This window comes from Cupressus sempervirens, chromosome 1 (assembly GCF_028749045.1).
Source record: "Cupressus sempervirens isolate cs-2001-9-10 chromosome 1, ASM2874904v1, whole genome shotgun sequence".
NCBI classification, from domain to species: domain Eukaryota; kingdom Viridiplantae; phylum Streptophyta; class Pinopsida; order Cupressales; family Cupressaceae; genus Cupressus; species Cupressus sempervirens.
The window spans coordinates 654824972-654851712 of NC_143118.1; the positions used below are offsets into that span (position 1 = coordinate 654824972).

A 26741-nucleotide genomic window follows, 5' to 3' on the forward strand; every position below is an offset into this window, starting at 1 on the left:
ATCAGTGTCAAGTTATAGCAGGTCAGTCAAAATGCAGTGACTCAAGATAAACAACTTGAGTGCCCACATCAGGTGCACTTTATCAATTTAGGGCTGACATATTATCTCATGGTTGAAGTGATTAACTTTTGTTGCTTTGGTTGAGCCTATTGACTTTGGCCAAAGTATCATATGGATCGGATAAAGGAGGGCATTTGTAAGAGCGGTGCATTAAAGAGGGAGTAGTTCATCATTGAAGAAGAGATTAACTATAAATTTAATTTTATAATAGTGAGAGAGCCAACAATAATATTGTTGATTCAATGGATGATATCTATTATTGAACATAGAAATTTACATTAGACAACCTTTGATAGATATTTCAAAATTTTGAAGTCTGTACTATATTGTATACATTTGGGGATATAATGTAATGGGTTTATAAATTATTTCTGTATATTTGTTTATATTTGTTTGTGGGGGTTGCCAGATGTAATGTGTAAAGCAGATACAAAAAATGATCAATATTCTTTCAATGGATTACTGGCTGTGTTACTATTTAAGCCGATAACCATTATCGGGGCCATTATATAGTCAAGCTCATTAGATATTAATATTTGGTACCTGTTCTTATATTATCGGGCTAATCATCACCAGTTATACATTGCATGCAGTGTTCACTCATCATGATGACTAGTGAGAATTTCTTTGCATAGAGTTTGTTGTAAATCAGATTAAATGAAATAATCAAGAATATGCATCTGATTAATGATCATAATTTCAATGTTATGAGTATTTTGGCTAAGGAAAACTCTTCATTGATAAAGCTCTGCATAATGTTGAACTTTCTTATTAAATATCTGGCCATAAAAGCAAGCTAATTAGAGCCAGTGTGGTGTATCGAGAGCTGATTGGTTAATTGTGCATCGAGAGCTGCCTTCCTGTGACCATGTGTATCAGGAGCTGCCTGTCTGTGTGTGGGGCAGTCAGTAAAATAAAAAAATATAAAAAAATTCCTTTTTGATATTATCGGGAGCTGTCTGTGTGTGTGGCAGTCAAGTTCTTTCTTACAACATTGATGTATTACTTGGTGATTCTATTGAATGTGTTCGAGTAAGATTGTGGTATTGGAACTGCACTTGATTAGTGTGTATTTGATTTGTCAACAGATCTACATACTTATTTTGAGAAACAATTTCATTAGTAAAGTGTTTATTATATTAGAAACTGTGTGATCTTTAAAGAAGGTAGAATTATCGATTGATTGTTGAAGACTTGAATCATAAGGAAAACATTTTGTAGTTGTTTTGAGAGTTCAATCAAAAAACTACTTTTGCAGGCTGTTTTTTTCACCCTTGAGTAAGGTGGTTTTTCCTAGGACTATTATACATGCATTATCAGGTCAACAAGAGATCAAATAAAGTTCAGAATATACATGTATTTCTTAATTAACTAAACAGTTGGCATACCAAATAGCAGCTAGAACTGTACAACATTATAAAATAAAACAAAACATTTTATTAATTAGCAAAAATTAAAATTAAATAAATAACCTTACCAATGGCGTTGTAGTCAAAATTAGGCCTAGCATCAATCCGACTGCTTATGTTTAAACCAGAAAGTTTTACAAAGAGACTTTCATCTTCAATCTTCAATAAAACATTAGCCGGCACTAAATCTCTGTGAATGATTCTTTTATTGTGAATGTGCTTAAGACCAAGGATAATTTTTCTATATGGAAAAGAAACATTTCATAAGAATTTTTTATTTGAAAGTCAAAAGATCATAGCACAAGAAGAAGGAGTTCTATTTATTACTAGAGTTAAAAGAAACCATTTGTTAAATATAAAAATAAAAGTTATCTTACAACAAACCTTATTAATTTCAAATTTAGTTCTGTGGGAATCCTCTCCAAATTTAGTTTTGTGGGAATCCTCTCCTGTTTCTTGTTCTTCACCCACATCTTTATATTTTTTTGTCTACAGAGATTTTGGATTGAAGAAGTTTCTCCATTTTTCCTTTTTTTTAAAAACCAACAATTTTGGGCATCAATAAAATGCTTCAAGTCAACCTCACATCTTTCCAGCACCATATATAAGTAACCCATTTCTTTCACACGACCATGAAAGTTTATTATATGTGGATGCCCATCTACCTCGCAAAGAATATCTATGACTCGCTCGAATTTCTCACTGTTCTTTTTCTACACATTTGAAAACAATTTCTTTTCGGTAATAAAAAGTCCCAACAAATATGGGTGGCGCATGTGGTCCATTTTCAATTCTTTTCCCAATTGTATACTTGGTTCCATGTTATAAAAGTGATCCGCTTCACTTGACTGAATATCCATCCAATGTTTCTCAGCAAAGTATCTGAAATGTGAGAAGAATGGACAAATTATGTGTAGAACAACTTGTTGGAAGCAAAAGTGAAGTTTATGTGAGAATAGAGAAAACCAATTCAGAAAGCAACAGTTATCTCTGTTGAGAATCAACAATACATTAATAGGTGATGACAATCTTGCCATAAGAGTCAGTTCATCGAGAAGTATATAGCAATGAAGGTAAAGATAAGGGCATCTCAATGAATTCCTTTCAATATTAATACAAAGGCTACATGAGAATTTAATTTGAAAGTAAAAGTTTACTTTAGTTTCCATAAAGTCAGTGAAGCACAAAAGTTTTATTCTACACATCTCACTATCAAGGGTCATGTTCCTTATTTGTAGAGGAAACTATCTGAAAAGTATATTGAATGTGAAGGGTTTAAATGGATTGGAAATGATGATTTACTTTAGTTGCCATTAAATCAACGAGGCACAACGATTCTTTTACGCATCTCAATAGAAAGAGCCATGCTCTTGATTTGTTGAGGAACCCTATCTAACGAGATCTATAATGTCTGCTTTTTTTTTTTTTCTGAATATACAGATACTACGGGAATTACCGAATACCCTCTTCAGTTATCTATTAATGCTTTGTGGTAGAGATGCAAATATATGTTTTATTTGTGTATGAGTGCAACAATAATGAATTACAATAAAAATCAATAATATAGGGGGCTGGTAACTCCAAACGCTATGACAATAGAAATGCACAAAGGAATTATGCTACAACACTATTATACAATAAACAAATGAAATGATATTGAATTAAGAAATGGAGAAGGAAAACATATACATGTACAAACATAATCCCAATGCCACAATGGAATACAATCAAAGTTCACTTCTATTGGTGCGATATAACTTGGCAATTCAAAACAATATATATAAACTGGTTGTCTCCGATTTAGCAATATGGAATACACACATTACTCGGTGAGTCATCTCTTATATACAATGTGACGTATGTTGCAATTATAGGATGATTACTAGGCAGAAAATATCGTCTCCGATCTTCCATTGTTGATTGTGCACTCTTCTATTCTTGAGTTCTCTTTGATATATCAAATATGCATAAGCTCTGGTTTGGTGTCGTTTCTGATCTGCAATAATAATGCTTGGATTTATATGAAGGTTGCAATAGCAACCGTATGCTCTGCTCGAGCAGAATCTCAAAGGGAGTCTAGTTTATAAAATCAATTTCCAATTCATGTCTTTGATTGTTGATCGGCTTTGTTTAAGTGTTGAAGAGGCATGATGCACAATCGTCAATCTTCATTATCATTTACCGCTATTTGCTAATGGCTAACGAATACGATTTGTATGATTATCATGAGAAACTATTTGTTAATGATTACAATATGATTTTATGGGTAAGTGTATGTTATTGCAGATTTAACATAGAAATCAATATATGCCAAGTATTGATGGTAAATGAATATGGCCATTTCATATTATCGCTTATACTTCCTTCAAATACGGGAATCAATAGTGTCATCAAACTGTTTGGAAGAAGCGATAAAACTTACTACCTTACACTTGTACGGGATAGCACATGATGCAAAGGAAATTGTGGTTTGGTTCTAATAAGGCTTAACTAGCCAATTAGGGCACATTGACCAGCCAATGGTTAGGATTTCAGTGGCCTTCTAAATATTATGTCCTCATTTTTGTTAGCATCAGATTTTGAGGGATTAGTCTATTATTCTGATCCTCGTAAGCTTTATTGTGGATAGCGGGTCTTCCAAGGTAGAGGCTTGGCTATGGGAGGGTCTTGTCTTCTTCACAATTCAATATGTTCTAGTTTGGTCTCTGTTTGACTTAGATTGGCCTTCGTTTGGGCTTAGTTTCATGCACCTTCTATTTATGGCAAGTATGGTGATGATCTGAGTCACAAAGTTCACCGGATTTCAACCATGAAGTTCGAAATTTGGCAAACTTCAAAACTCTGCTAAAAAATTGCAAAAGTTTGTCACAAAATTCAAGAGGAGGGTACAGATTATTTAAATAAAATATATTAAAAAATCATTTTCGCAAGGCCCTTTCATGTCAAGCAGCGATGAAATGTTCATTGGCGAATACAACAGGTTTCAATGTTGAATGGCACAATAAGAAGGGCAGGAATGAGCATATCCACCGCCGACCAGAATAATTATTTCGCAGTCCATTTCCATGTTGAATAAGTGTAAATGATAACCTGCAAATTCTGTCCACGGAAATATTTAGGCATAGAACATCTAATAATGATTCGGCTCCTTTTTGAAGTTTTTGATTCTACTCGATAGATTAGATGATTGTCGGCTTCCCTTTTGACTCTAAATATCTAGATTAAATTCAAAGTTCAAACATTTAGATTTAATTTAAATATTCAATTTTAGTTTTAAGGCATAGAACATCTAATAATGATTCGGCTCCTTTTTGAAGTTTTTGATTCTACTCGATAGATTAGATGATTGTCGGCTTCCCTTTTGACTCTAAATATCTAGATTAAATTCAAAGTTCAAACATTTAGATTTAATTTAAATATTCAATTTTAGTTTTAAGTTTTGTTTTCTTTTAGATTTGTTTTAAAATAAAAATTTAGCATCTTGTTATTAAATCTTCTAATTTGTTTAGTAATATATTTTAGAATTTAATATATGACCTGAACTATAATATTTAGTATTTAAATATAAATTTATCTACCTTAAATATGTTTTAAATTATTAAATTTTTTATTTGATTTGTATTTTATTAAATATATTAAAGTTTGATATTTTGAATATTTAGATTATAATATATTTAAATTAATTTAAAAAGTTCTAATATAACTCTTATCATATATTAGTAATATTTAAATGAAGTTTTTAAAATCTCATAATAGAAATATGTTTTAAAACGTATTCATATTATATAGAAATTTAACATAATATTTTTACTTTTTTAGATTTAATATTTAGACTTAAAAAAAATAGAAATTTATATAAGGCAAAAAATTTTTTGAATTTTTTTGTCCTCACCGAACTTTTTCCGAATTTCATCGTTGTCAAACTCGAATTTGAATTCGAACCTTGTGACATAGGTGATGATTGAGAAGAACCTTTTCCATTTTAGGCAAGTGTGTTTGGTTACATAGAGAAATAATAGATGTGACTTCTATTTTAGATGACATATTTAAAGAATAAGTATTTTGGCAGTTATTATTTTGGTGGCCAAATTACTATTAAAACATTAAATGGCTTATAATAAAGTTATAAAACTTAATAATCTCACTTAAGTTGAGGGTTGTGTAATTACTGGAAGGGTCCATTTATTTAATTAATTCATGGAAGCCTATGCCAAGGAATTATTTAAGGTTTTGGAGTAAATGATGTCTATGCCGGTAAGGGATCTAGTGAATTTTGTCTAATTTCTATATACACATTGTGCAATTATCTAGATATTGCTAGTGCTGTTATATACCAAAAATCCATTGATTTGCTGCGATTTGTGCCATGGAAGTTTTCTGAGTTTGGCTTCATTTTTCCTACCTGCATTCCTGCTATATCTACTATCATTTAGAGGCTTTTGTAGAGTTGTAAACAAGCATTCAAATCTGCAATTGAATACATACTGGACGGCCTGAATTTGAGAGGTGACATGGGGTTCTCTTGCAACGAATTCTTTCTAAACTTTGCAGTTTTAGCTACAGCAGTAACCATTCATGCCCAAATTTACAAATAAATGGTGTATTTTTCATTTTAGGTGTGAATCTTTGCAAAGTATTGTTGTACTAGTCATTTGGATGTATATTTTGAACTGTTACGAAAATAGATAAATAAACTATAGTCCATTAAATTTGTAACAACACTGTTATAATTGTCATTAATTAGTTATACTTCATTGTACTTGCAATTTGCTTCATTTGTATGACTTTCACATCGCAAAAGCTTAACATTTCAACCCAAACACAATCTGAAAATAAAGTACAGAGAGATAAAGCTTGCATGCAAAGTGTTTGATTAAATGTCAAACATCTGACTACTAAAGAAAAGTGATGTGTGTCAAAGTTGAGCCAACAGGGGTTATTATACCAAATGAACCACTGAAGACTTGTCTACACATTTGCAAGGCTTCCTTGGAGACCAGCCAACTAGTTTCTTGGTTGTAACCTTTACAAGCTTCTTGACCTAGCATTTAACTCCTTTTGAAGGTCTACTACCACAACTCCTCCACCAACTAGGACCTTAACATTTCCTACCTTATTTGTCATTATTGTGATGGACATATTGCATTCTATTCTCACCTTAGTTCAATGGGTTCTGCACAATCTTGGTTCTAGACTTTCTGCAGGAAGGCCTAGTAGACTTATGCAACTAACCCTGCCTATCAGGTATTTGGTTTATTTCTTGCAAATTTTCTGAACAACCCCCAGAGAAAATTACTATTTTGAACACTGATTTGGATGCTTTATACAATAATCGAGAATGACACTTGTGTTTTGCTTCCAAGGCCTACAACCTAAACTAAGCAATTTTAGGCTTAATGAGCAACTTTTAAGAAGTTTTTTGAGCAATGCTTCCAAACCTTCATCAATGCACTTTTCTTGAAGTTTTAGCACTTGACTGGGGACTATATGAGTCTGAGGAATTCCAACCTAGCATTGGATTCCATCATGAAATCTACTTTCTCTGTAAAAGGATTTTCTTTCACAATTCTTGGCTCACCACTATCCAGTGATCAGCCAAGGGCATCATTGTTGAAGTAGAAAATAGATCTTGGCAAGTACAAAAAAAAAACTCAAACACTCTATACAAGCATTCCTGGCATTCCAAGAAGGCATATTGAATTCTGATTGTGGGGTGCTAGGGAAAACTCATTTTAAGTACAAAACCCTAGGTTTTGAGGGTTTCAAGCCAGTGTATATTTAAAACAATGGTTCTCTTTACCCAAAGAACTTTAGGACTTCAAAGAAACTGCAAAAGAAAGCTAAGATACTAAGTTTTAAAGTTCCACAGAGGTAACACAGAAAAACTAATCAATGTACCTTTACTTGCAGTACAAAAGCTAACTAGCAAACAGGAAAAACAGAGTAAAAGCACAACACCAAAACTTGTTTTCTTGCCTTGGTTAGTCCAAACACCTCAAAATTAGATTCCAAGGCCATATACTTCCTCTTGGATCAATTGTGCTCATTCCTAACTAAATTTTAGGCTACAAGTTGCATTCTTGCAAAAGTTGCAACTTTGCAATTTTGACTCCTGATGCTCAAATCTTCTCCTAAGTGTCCCAATCCACTTAGAAATCATGAAAAACTCCTGATTAACCCTAGGAAATGCTTCCTAAGAAATATTTGCATCTTGTCACCCTTGGTGGCACAAGACCACAAAATTGACTAAGTCCATCAATTAGGTTTTGCAAACAAAATGGATCTAGTGAATTGTCGCCTTTAGACCTTATTACAACTCTTAATTGCAACACACAACAAAATGGTTAAGATGCTCCTGCACCATACACCCAAAGTACAGAAAAAATTAAGTCCCTTGAATTTATAGGGCTTGGATAGTTGTCCCATGTTTGAGGATATTCCCTTCTAGCATCCAAGTGGCTTCAGCCTCAATTAAAGTAGCCCATTTTACTAGGTACTCTTTATAAACTCTTTTTCTACTCTTGTTGATCACTTTAGAATCCAGAATGCATTCCAACTATAATGGTTGGCTAGGGGTAGATCCTTAATCCAATTAGTTTCAACTGATATTACATAATCAACTTGTCATTATTTGTTACACTCCCTTTGATTGGATACATATCCCTTACATTGAAAATAGGCCAAATGCCTAGATTAGGGGGAAATTCCACTTCATATGCATTGTTTCCAAATTTATGCACTACTTTCAATGGTCCTATCTTCTTCATAAGTAGTTTTGTAGGTTGTCCTTCAAGTAACTTTTCTTTCCTCATGATGGAGCCTTAAAATTTTGCAAATTAAGGCCTCCATTTATGAATTAGTGTTTGAGATTCAACGATGCCATTGATGTAATACCAAAAAAAATGACGAATATTAAGAAGTTAGTGAACAAAAATAAAAGGAGTCAACTTGAATTGGAGCATCTAAATGCAACACAAGAAAAGCAAAAAGCTTCAATACTCACTAGAAGGGAAGGTTTATTAAGGCAAGTAGAATGTGAAGATGTATATGAGAGAAACATTTCTATTGTGTCTAGCAGTATTGAAGAGACTAGTATTATTTCAAATAAACATGATAAGACTTTTCAAGCACCAAATCCAAAAACATCCGCTATGTTTAGAAATTTGTTGTTGACCTTGTCCATGCTGCTGATTGTGAAAGAACTTCGTGTAAGCAGTAGTACAAGGAAGATCTTGAGCGGTCTTTCAATACTAGTATAGAAAGAGAGGAAGCTGTTGAAGACAAACTTATTAACGTGCTTATCAAAACATGGCAGGATGGCTCTAGCTTTGCTAAGACCATAACTATCAGGAATGCATGCATGAAAAATATTGCAAATCCTATCATCATTAATCAGAACTACTGTGACTCAACCATCTTGTCCATACAAGTGTGTAAATGATAAATACAGCACCCCAAATTGTTATACTCCATTGGAGAAATTCACATATATACTTGGAAGTCTCTGGACTTTTAGCCCTTGTGCTGAATGTTGCACGCACAAAGTTTATATTATGGAGGAATTGGTAAATTCTTTCCTGTTATTAACAGAGACCAAGAGGTCACTATACACAACAGACTGAACGATGTCTCCTAAAGAAACAATCGTAAAGAATAGAAACATTCTATTTTACAAACAAAAAACTAAATATTAGAAACATTCTAATATTTACAGAAGATTACAATAGGTAACCATTAGATACTAAATAGAGATGATAGAAACTATCTATTATCGTAATACCCTCCCTTACTGGTTAATCTATCTAGAGTAGGAAGCTGTCAAAAAATATAAAAGGTAGATTATGTCTGCTCAAGGTGCTCTGCACTGTTCGCTATGGGCTACGAACTAGATTGCTTAGATATGGAAGTTAAGCGCTTCTGACATTCATCCTTCACGTGCCCAAACTTGTGGCAATAGTTGCATTGAATGTTCTTCTTCTAGGAGCCTTCTCAATCTTGAGCAGAGGATGTCTGCTAAGAAGATTGCTGATGGTACTTTGGATAATGCTCCAAAACTTTGCAGATGAGCATAATGCTCCAAAAAAAACCACAAAAAGCCATATTTTTAGGAGAAAATTGAAGGAACCAAACATGATTTTTGGGGTGAAAAATCAATTAAAAAAAAAACATGATTTTTGAGGTGAAAAAGCAATCAAAACCCATCATATTTTTTATGTGAAAAATCAATCATAACCTGACCTGATTTTTGAGGTGAAAAATCAATCAAAACTTAACATGATTTTTGAGGTGAAAAATCAATCAAAACCATAAATTTTTTGGGAGGTAAAACATGAGACTTCATGTGGTAAAGCAATACATGCAAAGAACATGCAAGTACATGCAACCCTCAAAAAGTAGAGACCCAAAAAATTTGAAGGGTGACCCAAAAGAAAGCTCAAAAAACCCAGAAAGAATATGTTGTCAGTTTTTGGATCGACTGGCTTGAAAATCAAGGCACCCAAGTCAAGGCACCTAGAAAATCTGATGACAACCAAGTTGAGCTCTCGAAAAACCCACCAAGAATCTACAATCAAAGTAATAAATTTTGAACCCAAAAATTGGGGTTTTGAACAAAAACAACCCTGCTGCAAAAAAAACCACAAAAAATGGCAGAAATGTGCAGAAAAAATAGGCAAATCTAGACAGAAATGGGTTGCAGAACCGAACCAGAAGTTGATAGATTTAGATCTCTCATAATGGAAACCATAGTCGGATTATAGAGAGAGTTGGAAGAAAATTATAGAGAGAGTTGGAAGAAAATATGCATGTAAAACAATTTCGAAAATAAAAGGCAGATAATTTAAGCAAAGAAATTATAATTATTTTCGAATTTTTTTAGAGTAGTGGCTCTAATACCATATTACAGAGGAATTGGTAAATACTTTCTTGTTATTAATAGAGGCGAAGAGGTCACTATCCACAAGAGATTGAATGATGTTTCCTAAAGAAACAATCGTAAAGAATAGAAACATTTTATTCTAGAATAGAAAACTAAATATTAGATAAGATAAGATAATAATATTAATGTCCAACAAAAAACCACAAAGGGTTTATGGGAATGAGCATATAAACAGAAGATACAACCAAAGTAGGAGCACCAAACGGTGACTAAGAAGAAACAAAACAAGACATGAACCAAGAAAACTAAGGATCCTTCCTTGGTACAAAGAAATTAGTCACAAAAAGATATAACCTTGGATGATTCAGAGTCATAGATCGTCGTTGAGAACCGCTGGAGGAGTGTTGCTACTTGAAGAGACTAGTACAGTGTCTAACCGATCTAGAGGAAGTGATACTGGATCGTCTCTTCACACCCCGTGAAGGAGACAAAGGTGAGAAAAAGGCGATGATGAATTGGAATTGGTTCGAGGTATGACCCTGAGGTGTGACTGACTGTAGGGAATGCTCATGAAGCTGGGTGGTCCCCCGTATATAAAGTGCAAGACACTACTGATTGTCATAGCTAAAGATTTACAGAAGATTGTAATAGATAACCATTAGCTAATAAATAGAGATAATAGAAACTATCTATTATCGTAATAGTTTGTTGGAACCGAAGAGTTTTCTGGTCTTGCTCTAACTCCGCATGAATCACCAATTAATCATTCTTTCCTCTTCTTAGAGTCACTAAATAAGGTCTCAAAAACAAACATAGCAGAAGAATCTCAGAACCATTGGTAATAAGGTAGAAGCATACTGACAATTGTGGATTCTTGAAAAGAATGAATGAAGATTCAATGGCATGTCTGACTCAATAATTCTATCAGGGCCTTATTCTCATGCATATGTATAGACCAACACAATATTCAATCAAATGAAGGAAAGGAGTAGAAACATGTCTCAAAATACAAGTCAAATTTGTTGCACAACATGTAGGTTGAGTGTAACAGCAATCCAATCATGGATGCCCCTGTCATAGAGTCACAAATTGTTCTCTCTAGGAGAGGGTCTTTGAATGCTTATGACAATTTGCATGCTTATGATGAAGTTTTACAAAATGGTAGTCGAGTTTCAACATCAGATCCTCCAGATTGCCTAGAACAGATTTTGCATCTAGTATAAAATTTATTCGCTAGTGAGTGTGAAGGTCATATTAAGGAAGTCAATGTTGTCTCAATCCAAGGGGAATTCATTCCAAGTATCTTCATCTGCACCTACAAAAGAGGGACAATCTAAAGCCAAGTGTGGAGAAAATCATCGAGATTGCTGAACATATTGGTTGTGCAATGAGTGGAGTGGATTGATAGCTGATGCTCACACACTTGTTGGATATCACATGCTACACTAACTTAAGGAGAAGAAACATATGCTTCACAATTAATTTCGTTGAGCCTATACCATCACGAGAATGCTTGGATATAAATAGGTAGGTACCTGAGCTGCATCAACAAGAGGGAAACACATAACAAGAAACAATGCCATTTGCACTGTCTTGGTCCTTTAGGTTGAGACCAGTCGACACAGATAAGACACACATAAATATACATGGAAAAAGGATAAATGTATTCCTCAGCAGTGACAAGTTTACACAACACATCGATGTATTTATGGAAAGAAGAAATGATTACAATGAACCGAAATCCATATATTGTGCCACCCAGACAACGGTCGTCGAATCTTCCACTTTTGTAGACGTAGATTAAATATTCAAATTCATGTCACTAGTTAAAGTCACCATTAAAGTTATGATAATATTGGTAATCAAAGGGAATGATTATAATTAGAGGTATTATTGAAAGTTTGAACTCAAAATTCAAGAAAATCACAAAATCACTACCCGAGAAATGTGCCCAATTCGTGTGCAATGTTTTTTTTCCTCAAATTTCAATTGTGTCAAAATTGGATAGATTTTATTTGAAAATAGAGGTTTTTGGGCACTCTAAGCTCAACAGTGATGTACGTTTGGGCTCAAAAGACTCGATAATCAATGACCCCCTAGATTGAATACAAAATTACTCTGAAAATGAAACCCTCTAAAAGAAAAGGCACAGATTTGAAAGCCAAGTCAAACCTCTCATAAATAGAACAAGGACATGAAGATCTATAACTCTAATACCATGTTGAAGTTGATGATAAAGATGACCAAACATATGAACTCACCTCTATTGCAATACCTCTTCCTCGTACTGCGACAACCCAATAGGTCATCTTGGAAAAATGCCTTTCTCTCTTAGTTCTACCTTGTAGCATGCCGGTTCACCTATTTACTCCTTCCTCATTCCACATTGCTCGTTCTTATCCTCCTCCTACTCTAGTTAACCTGCCTACATCCCCTCAGCTAGATAGGTGGACCCTATAATTTTTAGGTATTTGATTTGCCCCCATAAAATTTTAGGACAGATGATATCTGATAAATGTAGGGGGTAGGGCCCACCATAAAATTCTATGGCCCATAAAATAGCTAGGGGGTAGGGCACAATAAAACAATAGGCCCTAGAATCACCTACATGCAAACACCTGTCACAGAAAGAGAGAAGCAAAAACTATGGAGGTTGGAATTCCCAGATCTATAGATGACACATTCTTGATGAGCAACAAGAGATATTGCTATTATCAAAAGTGAATGAATGTTAGAAAGAGAGAACGTCCGTAGAAAAGGAGACTGAAACCCTATAATGAATCTAACCTAGGTTGTATTATAGTAATTAATAAAAGATTTAACTATTATACGGCCAAAGTTTAGTTTAAGTAAACTAGAGATAATAAGTGGCTTAACAATTAAATCAATATGATTTAATTAATAAGAAAAAACTTTATTACTCTAACAATTATTTCATACTCAATCATTTTTAGTCAAACAAGGATGTCTTTACAAGTCTACTAGCAATTCCCATTATTTTTCCAAGTTATATCTTATTTATTGCATACATTTATTCCATAAGCTTGAAAGAACATTTTTCTCTTATGATGTTATGCAAGAAATTGTTTGATAGGCCTAACACAAGGTTGTCCATAGCTACATTCATATTGATAGAAAATAGGTTACCAATAAATTATTGAGTCATTCCTTTGAGTATAATTATAGGACTGTGTTTTTTCCCATAAGAAATTATAATTTTGATCTTAGAGAACTAAATGTTGAATACTCCATGTCTAAATTATCTAAGTGTCACCAAATAAAAACATCATTTAATTATTGAAATGTCAAAACAAGATTTTGTTCATTTAAAGATAATTATGAAATTTAGCATTCTAGGCTCTTATGAAAGCCAATAATAATTTAAATAGTTTGATATCCAGGACGAGATCATCCTACGCCCCTGGTATCTCACTCATCGTTGGACTCACTCTCTTCGCATCTCCTAGTGATCCTTTAGAGTGGGATCCCAATGGCTACGTATTCAGACTGATCACCAGATTAATAGGGAGGTTAGGATCTATCACCTTTTTCATCTCGGAGAGGTTGAGACTGAGTCTCACTTTATCTTTCATTGTCCCATTTATTATGAGATCCAAGGGAGATTCTATTGTCTATTCAGAGAGTGCCAGTCTCTTCCCTCAGTTTTTAGATATATTGACCAACATTGTCTTGCACTTTACGTTTAGGAGACCATGCAGCTTTCTGAGCACACACTACAACTTCAACTTTTCTTGACATCGACCCCTACAAAACTCATCACCTCCTTTTTCAGTCTTACAGTTCTTGCTCGAGGATCAAATCGACATCTCTACACTATCTCAATTTACACCAGATCTTTGAGACCCTACAGAGATCACACTTGACAACGCCTCTCTACTACTACTACTACTTCCTGTAGGCCTTAGAGGTGACTTTCCAAAGCACCCGATTGTTCTAGTGCACACTTTTCCATTCTTGACTACTTCTCTCCTGTGAGGAGTGCTTAGTTCTTCCTCTTCCTTCCCTTGGTTCTTTTGTTGTTTTTGTTTCACGCTCTTTCCACAGATAACATTTCGTGCTCCCCCTTGCTAACTTTTTCCCTTGGTACTGTTTCCAATCTCTTAGACCCTCGTTGGTCCCCTGTTGGACATTAATAAATTTAACTTATCTTATCACTTTAGAAAAAAATACATACCATTTTTTTAAAAATAATATTCAAAATCAAATAAATTTAATAAAATGTTTCATAATTTTATATATTTATAAGAAAAATTCCTATTGAAAATAATGAAAATTAAGTTGTACATTGTCCAAACAACAAAATGACTCCAATTCCATCTCCAATTTAGAATATAGCACATTTAGTCTTTTTCTTAGAATGAACTATCAACATACAAATTCTTACACTAGAAAGACCTTCATAGACAAGTTCTTTATTATAACTATAAAAAAGAGGGTTGCCACCTAATCCAAAAATTAAGGCGTATAGCACATTTAGTCTTTTTCTTAGAATGAACTATCAACATACAAATTCTTACATTAGAAAGACCTTCATAGACAAGTTCTTTATTATAACTATAAAAAAGAGGGTTGCCACCTAATCCAAAAATTAAGGAGGGGACTTCAGAAAAGCAAGACAATTGAGTAGGGAGGGGACTTAAAAAAAGAGGATAGTTGGGCAATACATAATAGTAGTTAACATAAATTTATTGATTTTGGTTGTAAACATTTTTGCATTTTAATAAATTTGAAGTGCCACTATCATGATTTTGATTGGTATTGTAATATTAAATATATTGACAGAATAGTAGTTTAAAATTTTTTAGAAACGACTTATTTTTGATAGCTCCAAATTAGACCACTTACTAAAGCTTGGTTCCTAAGTTAAAAGGGTTAAATAGTCAAAGTTGACTTATTTTTCCAAGCTTAATTTCTTCCTTAGTGTGTGATGTTTAAGGGTGGTCATTACAAATACATGCTCAAGTAGAAAATATCACATGCATGTGTTAAATATATTTTAATAAAAATCTAAGCAATTACAAATGGAAGGAAGTGAAAATAGATTAATGGTCAGAGATATTAGCTACAATATCATTTAAGTGGAAGTGATAAAAAAAGCGTAAAAAAATGATCACTACATTTAAAATTTGATGTGGTAAAATCTGCTGGCTTGAATGAGAGTGGTAAATAAATTGTCTTGATTTTTTGGATTTGTGTACCATACTCTTTCTCATACAAGAGTCAACAACGTATGACATATTCATAGGCTCTACATTCAGTTGTTTCAATAGCACCCTTAGTAGTTGTGGCTTAACCAGTCAATGTGCAAGCAAAGGCAAGGGCAGTAATGCAATTCCTACAAGTGTTCCAATTAGTGGTTTTAAAGCACTTTCAATTCATGTGATAGAATCACTCTTTCTATAAGTTGCAAAGGTTTCATAAGGGCACTATTATACTTGCGATCTTGGCACCCCAATAATTATTTTCCTGAGCATAGATTCTATTATAAATCCTCCTATAAGCTAATCAACAACAAAAATCAAGAATTGAGTCTTCAATCGGTCATATGATAACTAAGTGTAAAAGGAGAATCAAATTGAAACAACATTTCTCAACTCTTAACTCTCTTCTACTTGAAAAATCCAAGATATTTGAAGAATTCATTAAAAGCCCAAGGTATTTCAAGAATTAGTTTTTCACGAATATCCTCATTTTCACCATTTGTTTATTTTTCAGGCACTTCAAGTATCCGCTTTCCATAAAAATCCTCATTTTTAGCATATGTTATTTTAGGAGATCTACACAAAGATTAAGTTGAGTGTCATTATCTAAATTAAAAAATAAAAAATAAAAAAATCTTGCTTTTGAATTTTCAATCAGTCACAAATATAGCTCAAATTGTAAGATTTGTGAAATTAATACAACTTTGTTGCAATAATAATTTCTGGAATCTATGAAGTTGTTTATGAAATTATATCATGCTTAGTCCATATTTAATTGTCTAAAAGTGTTTCAGTTTATATAAATGACACTTGCTCTAAGTCTAAATTATATCATGTCTTTTGCACTAAGAAATAGACACCTCAGCCTTATTTTATATATAAACACACACACACACACACACACACACAATGTATCTCCAAGTTTCCTAGCTTGGGTGATTCATAATTGTGGGAGATTTTAATGCATGAACTAGAGATCTTTAGACTCCTCTTTATGAGCGCTGCACTAACCTGACTTGTACTCATGAGATGAATCCCAACAGTTTAGGTCTTCAACACCTCTCTGAGGATTGTCACGGACCTATTTCATGCTATGACTGCCACCTTCTCCAACTTTGTGAGTCTTCTGACTTTGTGATCTTGAATGATCTCTCTTTCTTTCTGGGTTCTGATCTCTTCACTTGTTGATCGCATTGTAGTGGTACGAGTGTGGTGGACTATGTCCTTGCTTGTGCCTCCTTAATCCCCTCCACCAACTGCTTCATGGTCATCCACCTCCCCTTAGCCGATCATGCCCTCCTTAGCCTCACTGCCCGCTTTTCATCCCACCCTCACTCCCATTCTTCATCCCCCATCCATGATTGTTGGTCCTCGTATATCTTTCTGGGTCACTGAGAGTGATTGTGAACTCTTCATCCTCCATCTTAGGTGACTTCTCTCTCTTGGTTGCTTCTCAAACTCTAGCCAAGCCTCTTCCATGTATGGCTTGTTGGTAGCTGCTATTTGGGAGTAAACTCTTCTTTCCATCCCCCACCACACCTCCTCTTCGCCTCTCAATCTAATGTGTTGGAAGACCTATCCCATGAAACAATAGTTTGACGATGAGTGTAAGGATTTCCACCGCTCCCTACGTTCGACTTTTGTTGCTCACTCCTCCTCCTACACCCAATTGTGCATTTCATATCATTGTCTTCTTCACCACAAGAAGCAGTTTCAGAGTGCATCACAATGAAAAATCCCTTCGTGACAGACTTTCCCATTGCCCAAAGCTTTTCTAGCGCACCTTATTTCCCCATCACCCCAGTCTGCCCTCTACCCTTGATCCCTGATCTCTCGCTTCTCATGCCTCCACTCTTCATGACATTCTTGGCGAGCCCACCCACCTTCCCATTGCCTCTTATTCACTTCCTCCAACATTTGTGAGGGCATCAAATCCTTAAGATGTAGCACAACTGCGGATGAGGAAGTGTTTTAGGCAGAGCTCTTCGAACTTGGTATTTCACTTCTGAGCTCCTTCCTCTCTGTGCTCTTCAATAGGGTCATTTGCATCGATATCCTTGATTCTTGGTTGAGACACATAATCTATCATGTCCCCTTTTCAAATAATTAAAAATAATAATCCTTTCTAAGGTAGGCAGGCCCAAAAAGGTGAAGTTTTAGAAAAATAGGATAATCTTTGGAAGCTAATGGACTAATAAATGAAAATTATTATTAAAATATGTTTTATTAACCCCTCTTGGATGTGAGTTAGGGTTATGCCCTCTTTTAAGGGGTTTGGAGGCATTTTGGGCTGATTGCAGAACTTGATTTTTACGCATTGCTTTGTTGTTCTTCAGAGGCTACCAAACCTATGGAGAAGGAGACCCAAGAAGGAGAGTTTGTAGGTTTTCAGGAAGGCTAAGGATGAGAGTTTGAAGCCATTCCATGTGCATGCTGATGCAGAGTTTGCCTTTGTGCTGAACAGTGCAGATTTGTGGGTTTTCAGCTGTGCTTTTTGTAAGAGTTTGGTGTTTTCGGTTGAGTATTTCACATCAGTTTGGGTTGCTGCTGTATATCAGACATTTAGATGTTAAAATAGAGCTGAATATATTTATTTGGTCATGATTATACTTCTATGATAGATTATCAGTGCTTTTGTGGTGTTTCCGGCTATTTTGTGTTGTTCTCGAGAGCTCGATGAGCATTGTTTTTGTCCTCCGTTTGGGAGCTGTTGTGTAAATGTTATACAGATCTGGAAATGTCATTTGTAGGCTGTTATTCTGCTGAAATTTCTATAAAAAATGTCCACTTTCAGATTTATTAATAATATGTGAAGTTGTGAAGTTTTTGGCACTATTTCTGGCATACCCGATTTGGGGGTTTATTGAGAAATTGGTGGATCTTTGACATATTGGTTGTTTGATCTTAAAGATCTGATTAGAGGCTTGAAATATCATATAAAATCAGAGAAAGAGACATTTCAGTGGTATCAGAGCTATGATCTTGCTAGCCTGAGGGTTTGTAGAAGTTTGCATGTCAGTTTTGACAACAACCCAAATCTTGCATGTCATAATTTATGGTTGCATGTTGCTTCTAATCAGCTGCATGTCAAAATTTATGGTTGCATGCTACTTCTAATCACTTGCATGTTAGTTCTTGGTGAATTTGGTGGTTGCATGTTGCTTCTAATCAGCTGCATGTCAAAATCTATGGTTGCATGCTACTTCTAATCATTTGCATGTTAGTTCTTGGTGTTTGAAGAAGTTATAACCTATTGGGGTTACACTCTACTTTATCCAGAATGTACAGGTATAGTACAGAGTCTCAGAGGACACGATCTTGGACAATTGATATCCAGAGTCAGAATAGTAGAAAGGATGGTTATTTAGACATTCGAGATAAACTTAGGAAAATAAGCCATGACATGTTTGAACAGTTGGTTGAGCACCACCGTATGATGAATGACATGTTGTCCGACCCAGCTAAGGTGGATAAGTTGACTAGATTTCTATTTGGAAGATTTTCTCACAGGGAAGATGACACAATTACCAAAAACTTGCATGAGGAGTTTGAGAAACTAGCTTATAGCCAGGCAGAGGTCTCAGATTCTACTCTGCCACAGGAGGTAGTGGGTTTAGATGATGATTATGAGGATGTTGTTGTGCATGATGGTGAGATACCTGGTAGAGATGAGCAGACATTAAGCATTCATGACTTTGCTGAGAAAGAGTACCAGGCACAGTTAGATGCTTCGTCACATGAGGTTGAGGCAGGTAGTACTTCACATGATTTGTCCAGCTAGCTGAAGGTGAACAAAGATAGTATTGTGACTTCATTATCTCATCATGACAGGATGCGGGATATGATAGAGGATCACATTCGGATGATTCAGTTACAAGGTAGACATAAGGGAGTTCAGGCAAAGTCTTCTTGTGTTGACTTACAAGCGATTAGGGAAGGAATGGGAATGATGAAGTTGAGTTATTTACATCTTCTATTAGATCGTGACCATTTTCTTAGCCTTGTTGGAGACTATTCAGATGCCTTGAGGAGGAAGGAGGAGGAAGTTGATAGGCTTTCTCACGAGCTTGAGGACACTCGAGCTTCTTTGGTGAATACTCCATTGGCATTACAAGACTGGGAGAGGCATGGGGATAAGCATGGGATGAAATTGAGTTTAGTTTCATCTTGCACTCCTGAAACTTAGCATTCTGCAAACGGTAGATCATATGTGGTCATTGGTAATGTTGCGAGTTTATCTTGCATTCACATCTAGGATATAGGGACAATGTCAGACAGGTATGTGGAATTAGTTGGTATTGGTCATATTACTCAGGTGAGGAGTTTGCTTGAGTTACCAGCTGATTATAGTTTACGTATATGGACTCGAGATTGTTATATTGGCATTTGGGATTCAGTTGACTGGAAATCTTTAACACTTTTTGGTAGCAGTGATTGTTTGGGTGCTATCATGGATTTGATTAGCAGATTGCATGGTGTTGTCTTTTCTTGTGCCAGGAGCTTATCCGATGTTGGTATTAGTTTTTATACACCGGTGTTGGGCTTTGTTCATATATCTAGTCGACCATACTTGCTGGAATGTGTTAATGATCTTTCATATTTGGCAGTGTGTACAAATGAGTCCCAGGATCATATTGGCATTGATGACATCCAGGAGGATGCAGTGGACAGTTTTGAAGACTTAGTTTCCTTGGGTACAGAGGATTTGGACAGCAGTGCTACAGTTTTTGATACTCTGTATGTTGATATGAGCTTTAGAGTTGATTCATAGGATATGGATGGTAATACTCTAGAGACTAGTAACTTTGAGGATACTCCTTTAGACAGTGCATCAGAGGAGGTTTGTAGGAGACAATCAAGCCAGTGCCATCATGTGTCTAATCAGTTGAGAGTTATTGACCGAGACATTGCTATCACTTGCCAGCATTTCGATGCTGCTCATCAGTTGTTAGTAGTTTATGGATGGGATTCTCCTACTAGTGATGAGCAGGAAGGCAATTATCTTTCCTTGACAGAGATCCACTCTTTATAGGAGGCTATTCGGATTTTGAGACAGAATTATATGCAGTTGGTAGCCGACAGAGATTATCTTATGGAGTGGGGGAGTACAACATATGACGCATTATTGGCTAAGGAAGATGAGGTGAGTGAGCTTACTTAGCAACTCGAGGTGACTTCTGAGATTCTTGAGAGTACACAGTTGGCTTTCAAGGAGTCACAGTTTCATTTGACTAAGGTGACCATGGAGTTGGAGCGACTGCAATCTTTACCAAATTTTGTACAGTCACAAGCTATAGTGTCTAGTGATCTGAGGATGTCCATGGTCAACATTGTCAGAGACAGTGGAGATGGGGATGCATCCATCCTTGATACTAACATTGGCATATCAAGTTCATTCCCACTAAAGTTAAGTTCAATTGAGTTGGGTGCTACAACAGATTGTTGTAGTATGCTTGACATGGTGGTGGCCTCTAGTACTAATGGCACAGAGACTAGAGATGCTGTATCAAAGATCATGTGTGATATTGGTGAGCCGGCAGTTGGCATGGTTCCTACTAGTAATATTACTCCCTTGGCAATGCCTTCAGAGGTAGTAGTCAATTCTAACTTGGTTAGTGATCGATTGCAATTAGTTTCATCTGGATTGCAGTCTGAGCCACCGACTGAGATTTGCGCATTCTATGGGCACTACACTGTGAGGTATGCTCATCAATTTACCTTTGATGACCATGTTGATGAGATGATGATACAGAGATGTACTTTGGTTCATAGTGCTTGTTATCAATTATGGGATGGTTTGACGCCTCGGGATGAGAGTTGTGATGGGCATGACATGGAGATAGGTTCTGCAGTTGACAGCTTGATAATACATGACTTAGAGTAGGAGTTTGAGAGTGATGCTTCAGTAGTTGTTGTTATTGATTCTACTCCTTTGGCTATGACATCTCTTGACTTAGCTGGTGGTCAGTCACAGTGGGTTGTATCACTTGTTCATGGAAAATTTGGTTTGGGTTCCATTTCTTCCTATTTATCTTGTAATGTCTTTTTACCATCAGCAGTGCATGGGAGTTATGGTTATGAGACAGTGGCCAGTGATTTGCAGAGTTGTGTTGACTGCAGGAGTTGTACAGTGTGTGGATTCTCCATACTTGGTATAGTTTCATTCGAGAGCGTTCACCATTGTTGCAGAGTTGGCTTGTACACTCTGTATAGGCCAGTGGGATGTGTTGATGGTATTTACTATGTTGGCAGTTTGATTTTTCCACTTTACTTGGGTTCTGATGTTCTAAGAGTTTGTGTCTCGTGGGTTTCTGACTGTGGTAGTGGTGATTTTGGAGTTTGGTTGAGTTGTAATTGTCAGTTTGGTTATGGATTCCTCTTGGTTATATTGCAGAGGATATTGCAGGAGCCTGTGTTAATTGATAGTAGTGTAGTTCATGACTACATTTGGGATCCAGGTGGATTGATTGGTTTAATGTTCAGCCATTGCTTGAGGACAAGCAATATTTGGGAGGGGAGGACTTGTCATGTCCCTTTTCAAATAATTAAAAATAATAATTTTTGCCAAGGCAGACAAGCCCAAGAAGGTGAAGTTTCATAAAAAGGGGGTTAATCTTTGGAAACCGTTGGACTAATAAATGAAAATTATTATTAAAATATGTTTTATTAACCCCTCTTGGACATGAGTTAGGGTTATGTCCTCTTTTAAGGGGTTTGGAGGCATTTTGGGCTCATTTGAGAACTTGATTTTTGCTCATTTCTTTGTTATTCTTCAGAGGCTACCAAACCTGTGGAGAAGGAGACCCAAGAACGGGAGTTTGCAGGTTTCCAAGAACGCTAAGGATGGGAGTTTGAAGCCATTCCATGTGCATGCTCATGCAGAGTTTGCCTTTGTGCTGAACAGTGCAGATTTGTGAGTTTTCGGGTGTGATTTTTGTAAGAGTTTGGTGTTTCCAGTTGAGTATTTCATATCAGTTTGGGTTGCTGCTGTATGTCAAACTTTTAGATGTTAAAATAGAGCTAAATATATTTATTTGGTCGTGATTATACCTATTTGATAGATTCTTAGTGTTTTTGTGGTGTTTTCGGGCTATTCTATGCTGTTTTCGAGAGCCCGATGAGCATTGTTTTTATTCTCCATTTGGGAGCTGTTGTGTAAATGTTATACAGATCTGAAAATGTCATTTTGTAGGCTGTTATGCTGCTGAAATTTCTATAAGAATGTCCACTTTCAGATTTACTAATAATATGTGAAGCTGTGAAATTTTCGGCACTATTTTCGGCATACCCGATTTGGGGTTTATTGAGAAATTGGTGGATCTTTGAAAGATTGGTTGTTTGATCTTAAAGATCTGATTAGAGGTTTGAAATATCATATAAAATCAAAGGAAGGGACATTACATGATGGCACTAAAATAGTACCTACAGATGCTAAAAAGAAGATTGGTTGGGAAAGCAGAGATGACAAAGCTAAGTCTCTTATTGGTCTTGCTCTTTCAGATTCAAAACTACATTATATTGATTTAGAGAAATCATCTAAACAAATTTGGGATGGACTAACTAAGTTGTTTGGAGCAAAAGAAACAAATGTAAAATTTTCTTTAAAGTTGTAGCTATTTAGTTTTAAAATGTTTGATGAAATTACTATATCTAACCACATTAATAATTTGAGATCTTTAATTAAACAACTTGGTGAAGTTGGTGTTGTAATTGATAAAGATGATGCTAAAGCTATCTTGCTAAATAGTTTGACTTCAAAATATAGCAATGTTATTTTTACTGTCCGTCAAATATCTTCACAGACTTTAGACGATGTGATTTTAGCACTCTTGGTTGAAGAAAAGAGAACAATTATAGGAGATTCAAGAGAAAATACTCAACTCATTCATGCATTATATTCAAGGAGCAATATGGGAAAGAGAATGTATGGTAAGAATGAAACTGAGTGTTTCTATTGTAAAAAGGTAGGACATTGCAATGAATTGTAAAATTCGTGCAAATGACCTTCTCAAAGGTAAAATTAAAGAATCAACAAATATAATTGTTCATGTTGAATCACCTAATGTTAGTGATGATGACATCATTGAAAATGAAGACCTTATTTTATTTTGAAGAAGTCTATGCTCCGAAAATAGGAAAGAATGTGGTAGAGGCTAGATGGATGCTCAAATAGTTTGAGGTGCAATAACATCGAAGAAGCTATACCTTTACAAGGGTTATGAGGCATTCCATGTGGAGATGGTGTGTCCAATAGTTAAGAAAGATCTAAAAGTTTGGAAGCTTGGCATCGTACCTTGAGGGTTATGAGGCATTTCATGTGGAGATGGTGTGTTCAATGGTGTTTCGAAGCTCGATGATAGCTGCATAACTATGAAAATGTCTTACTCCTCTATAACATATTTTCAAAGTATAGTTTCTACATAATGTTTCCTTTAGTTGTTACATTAAGTAAGGGTGTTGGAGTTGATGTTCTAACAGTACTCAGTAATAATTGTTGCACATGTGACATGCTGGTAACACAAGTTTGGTTTAGTTGTGAGTCAAAAAGTTCTGGCTTGAATCAAGTTCTTATTGTAAATGTGTTTGAGTTAGATGTGTCCATAAATTTCAGTTAATTGTCAAGTTTGTGTGTGTTGTCAATCATGAAGCTGTTTGTTGTTAATCTAATTAGCAGTCATTTAGGAATGTTGTCTATTGTACAAATTTGCATCTATTATTCAATAAAATTAAGCTAGAAGTTACTTCTCTCTGTTTAAAATCTGCTGTTCTATTTTTCCAATAAGAAGATCCCAGAATAAATGAGAATGAAAAGCATAAACCTTCATTATAAGTTCAAATTTGTATCACAAAAATGGTGTCCACAAATCATCTTTACATCTAATGTCACTCTATTACAACTCCGCCTGTAATCATAATTTTGACGGATCTACCAATCTTATGACGCAACATATGAACGAATTGGGAATTCAAATTATTGTGCTCAACTTTTTAATAATTAATTTTTTCCATCTCCTTTCACTTCTTTTTCTTATTTAGCTCGTGCAGATCTTTATTCAAATTTAAGCTGCTTCTCCATCGCATCAGAAGTCTTTAAGGAAATTCATCAGCTCCTCTTATATGCCAAATTCTATGCTGGTTTCTTTTTTATAGTCTGGTAGGTGTTTCTTTTCCTCTTCAATATAATAGTTTCCATAACTCTCATTGCTCTGCTATCAAGTAAATTTAGCTTATAATCCATTGCTCAACAGATTTCTCATGGTATCAATCATAGAATCATTGCACTCCACAAATCAAGTCAGATGCTATAATACTAATCAAAGCATGTATATGATTTTCTTTGGCCAAACGAAAAGTCAAGTGTTTACTGATTCCAGTCATGCCATTAGTTCTTGGACAGGCTAGTCCAACTTGCTTAACAGCCAAGGAAAATAACCTATAGACTTAGAAGCCATGATGCAATTTCATAGTTGCAGAGAAAGAAGTCAATTTTATTGAGAATCTCCAATTTCAATTTCTTTAAGAGGCTTCAGCAGGACTTCTTTTCTCCAGAATTTTTTTATTACTTCACCCATGCTGATATTAGCTATTATTCTAGCTAAATATTACTGAAATATTGTATCTCATTCTTGGAGCAGGCAACAGAGTTTGTGTTTTTCCTTCTTTATCCATATACCAAAAAGTAGTATTAAATTATTGCAGCACTAGATTGGAGGAAAAAATTTCAATTGAATGACTAACACTTCTCTTTCCACTTCCTTGTACACTCCAAAAATCCTCAAAAAAATGAGAAGCAAGTTCCCATATTAAGGGCTCCTCCTTTTGTGCTTTGTTCTGAAGTCACATGTGCCCTGTTATTTTAGGATTTCTGTCCTCTCTGAATGAGTAAGCATGGTTACCCATCATGATCAGTTTTACAAGTTCTACAAAAAAACCATGAGTTGTTTGCAAACGAGGGAGTATAGATTCAATATTACCAATATTACAAACTTACACACGAGCGTTTATACGAGTCAGTATTTTCTCTCTCACACACAAATTCACATATGCAAACAACACCAGAATTGTAATCCAATTACCACATCCACAAAAATAGATTCAAAATCACAAAAAAGTGGGCTCAAAAGATACTTACATTGTAATTTTTACCTGCGGCAACAAAGAAGCATAATCTAGTCGATGAATAGAGTATTGCAATCATACTACGCCACCACTTGCAGATACCTTCCAGGAAGTGTGAAACAGATGTGATAAATCTAAATCCCGTTCTCGAATCCACAACTTATGTTCTGTATCTAAAATCCAGAACACAAATTTCCCATCACCCTCAGCCAAGCTGTATGTAATTATCTGATTCACAAAGGTCTTTCTGTTCTGTGAAATTAGATGCAGAGACTAGTAGATTTCCCTCCCATTCAATGAGGCAATATATAGCCTACTGTGGCTGGAAACAAAAATAGAAGAAACCCATTGGTTTTGATGCACATCGTAGCCCATAATCATGTACAAACGATTAAACTCATCTCTAAATAAGGCCTCTACATCTCCAATTTCTTTAATTCCTGGGCATCTATGTTTTTTACTCTAGCAACAAAATAAATGACACCATTAAAAAATGTCGAGTCACTAAATAATTGCAATTATGTATCAGAGATTCAGTAGAGCGCAATATCGATGGACCCTCATACAACAAAGTTGAATGAGAATCAAATACCAAGGTCTATTGCCGATTCTGAAAGACTGAGAAGCCTGCCAGCACAGCTTTTAGAATGCTCTGCTCATAGCAAATTTTAAGTAAATGCACATTTGATAGGTAGGAGATATTTTCGAGTGTAAGTTAAATTGTGATATTGCGGTTAGGATTTAGCTGTTGACTAGTGATTTACACAAATCCATCTCTCATGAGAATAAATGGAACACTTAGTACTCATTGATTCTAGGCGATGCTCGCACAGGAGAAGCACGAGGATGGGTGAACTCACAGAAGTCCCAGTGCTTCTCCTTTGTGAGCATCACCTAGATCTAAGTAGAAGAAGAGAAGCATGAGGATAGGTGACCTCCCACTGCTTGCTTCTCCTCTGTGAACATTGCCTAGATCCAAGCATTAAGTGTTCCATTTATTTTCATGAGGATGGCTGACCTCCTCGGAAGTCCGACTGCATCTCCTCTATGAGC

At 35.3% G+C, this 26741-nt stretch overlaps 1 long non-coding RNA gene across 1 annotated transcript; it reads right to left on the reverse strand.

Annotated features, from left to right (window-relative positions):
* Positions 1-1767: 1767 nt before the first annotated feature.
* LOC149579594 (uncharacterized) lies at positions 1768-26201 on the reverse strand. Its single transcript, XR_016359105.1, has 2 exons — positions 25702-26201; positions 1768-2351 (listed from the first exon to the last, which is right to left on the reverse strand). It is a non-coding gene; the product is annotated as an uncharacterized LOC149579594 (long non-coding RNA).
* Between the last annotated feature and the right edge of the window lie 540 nt (positions 26202-26741).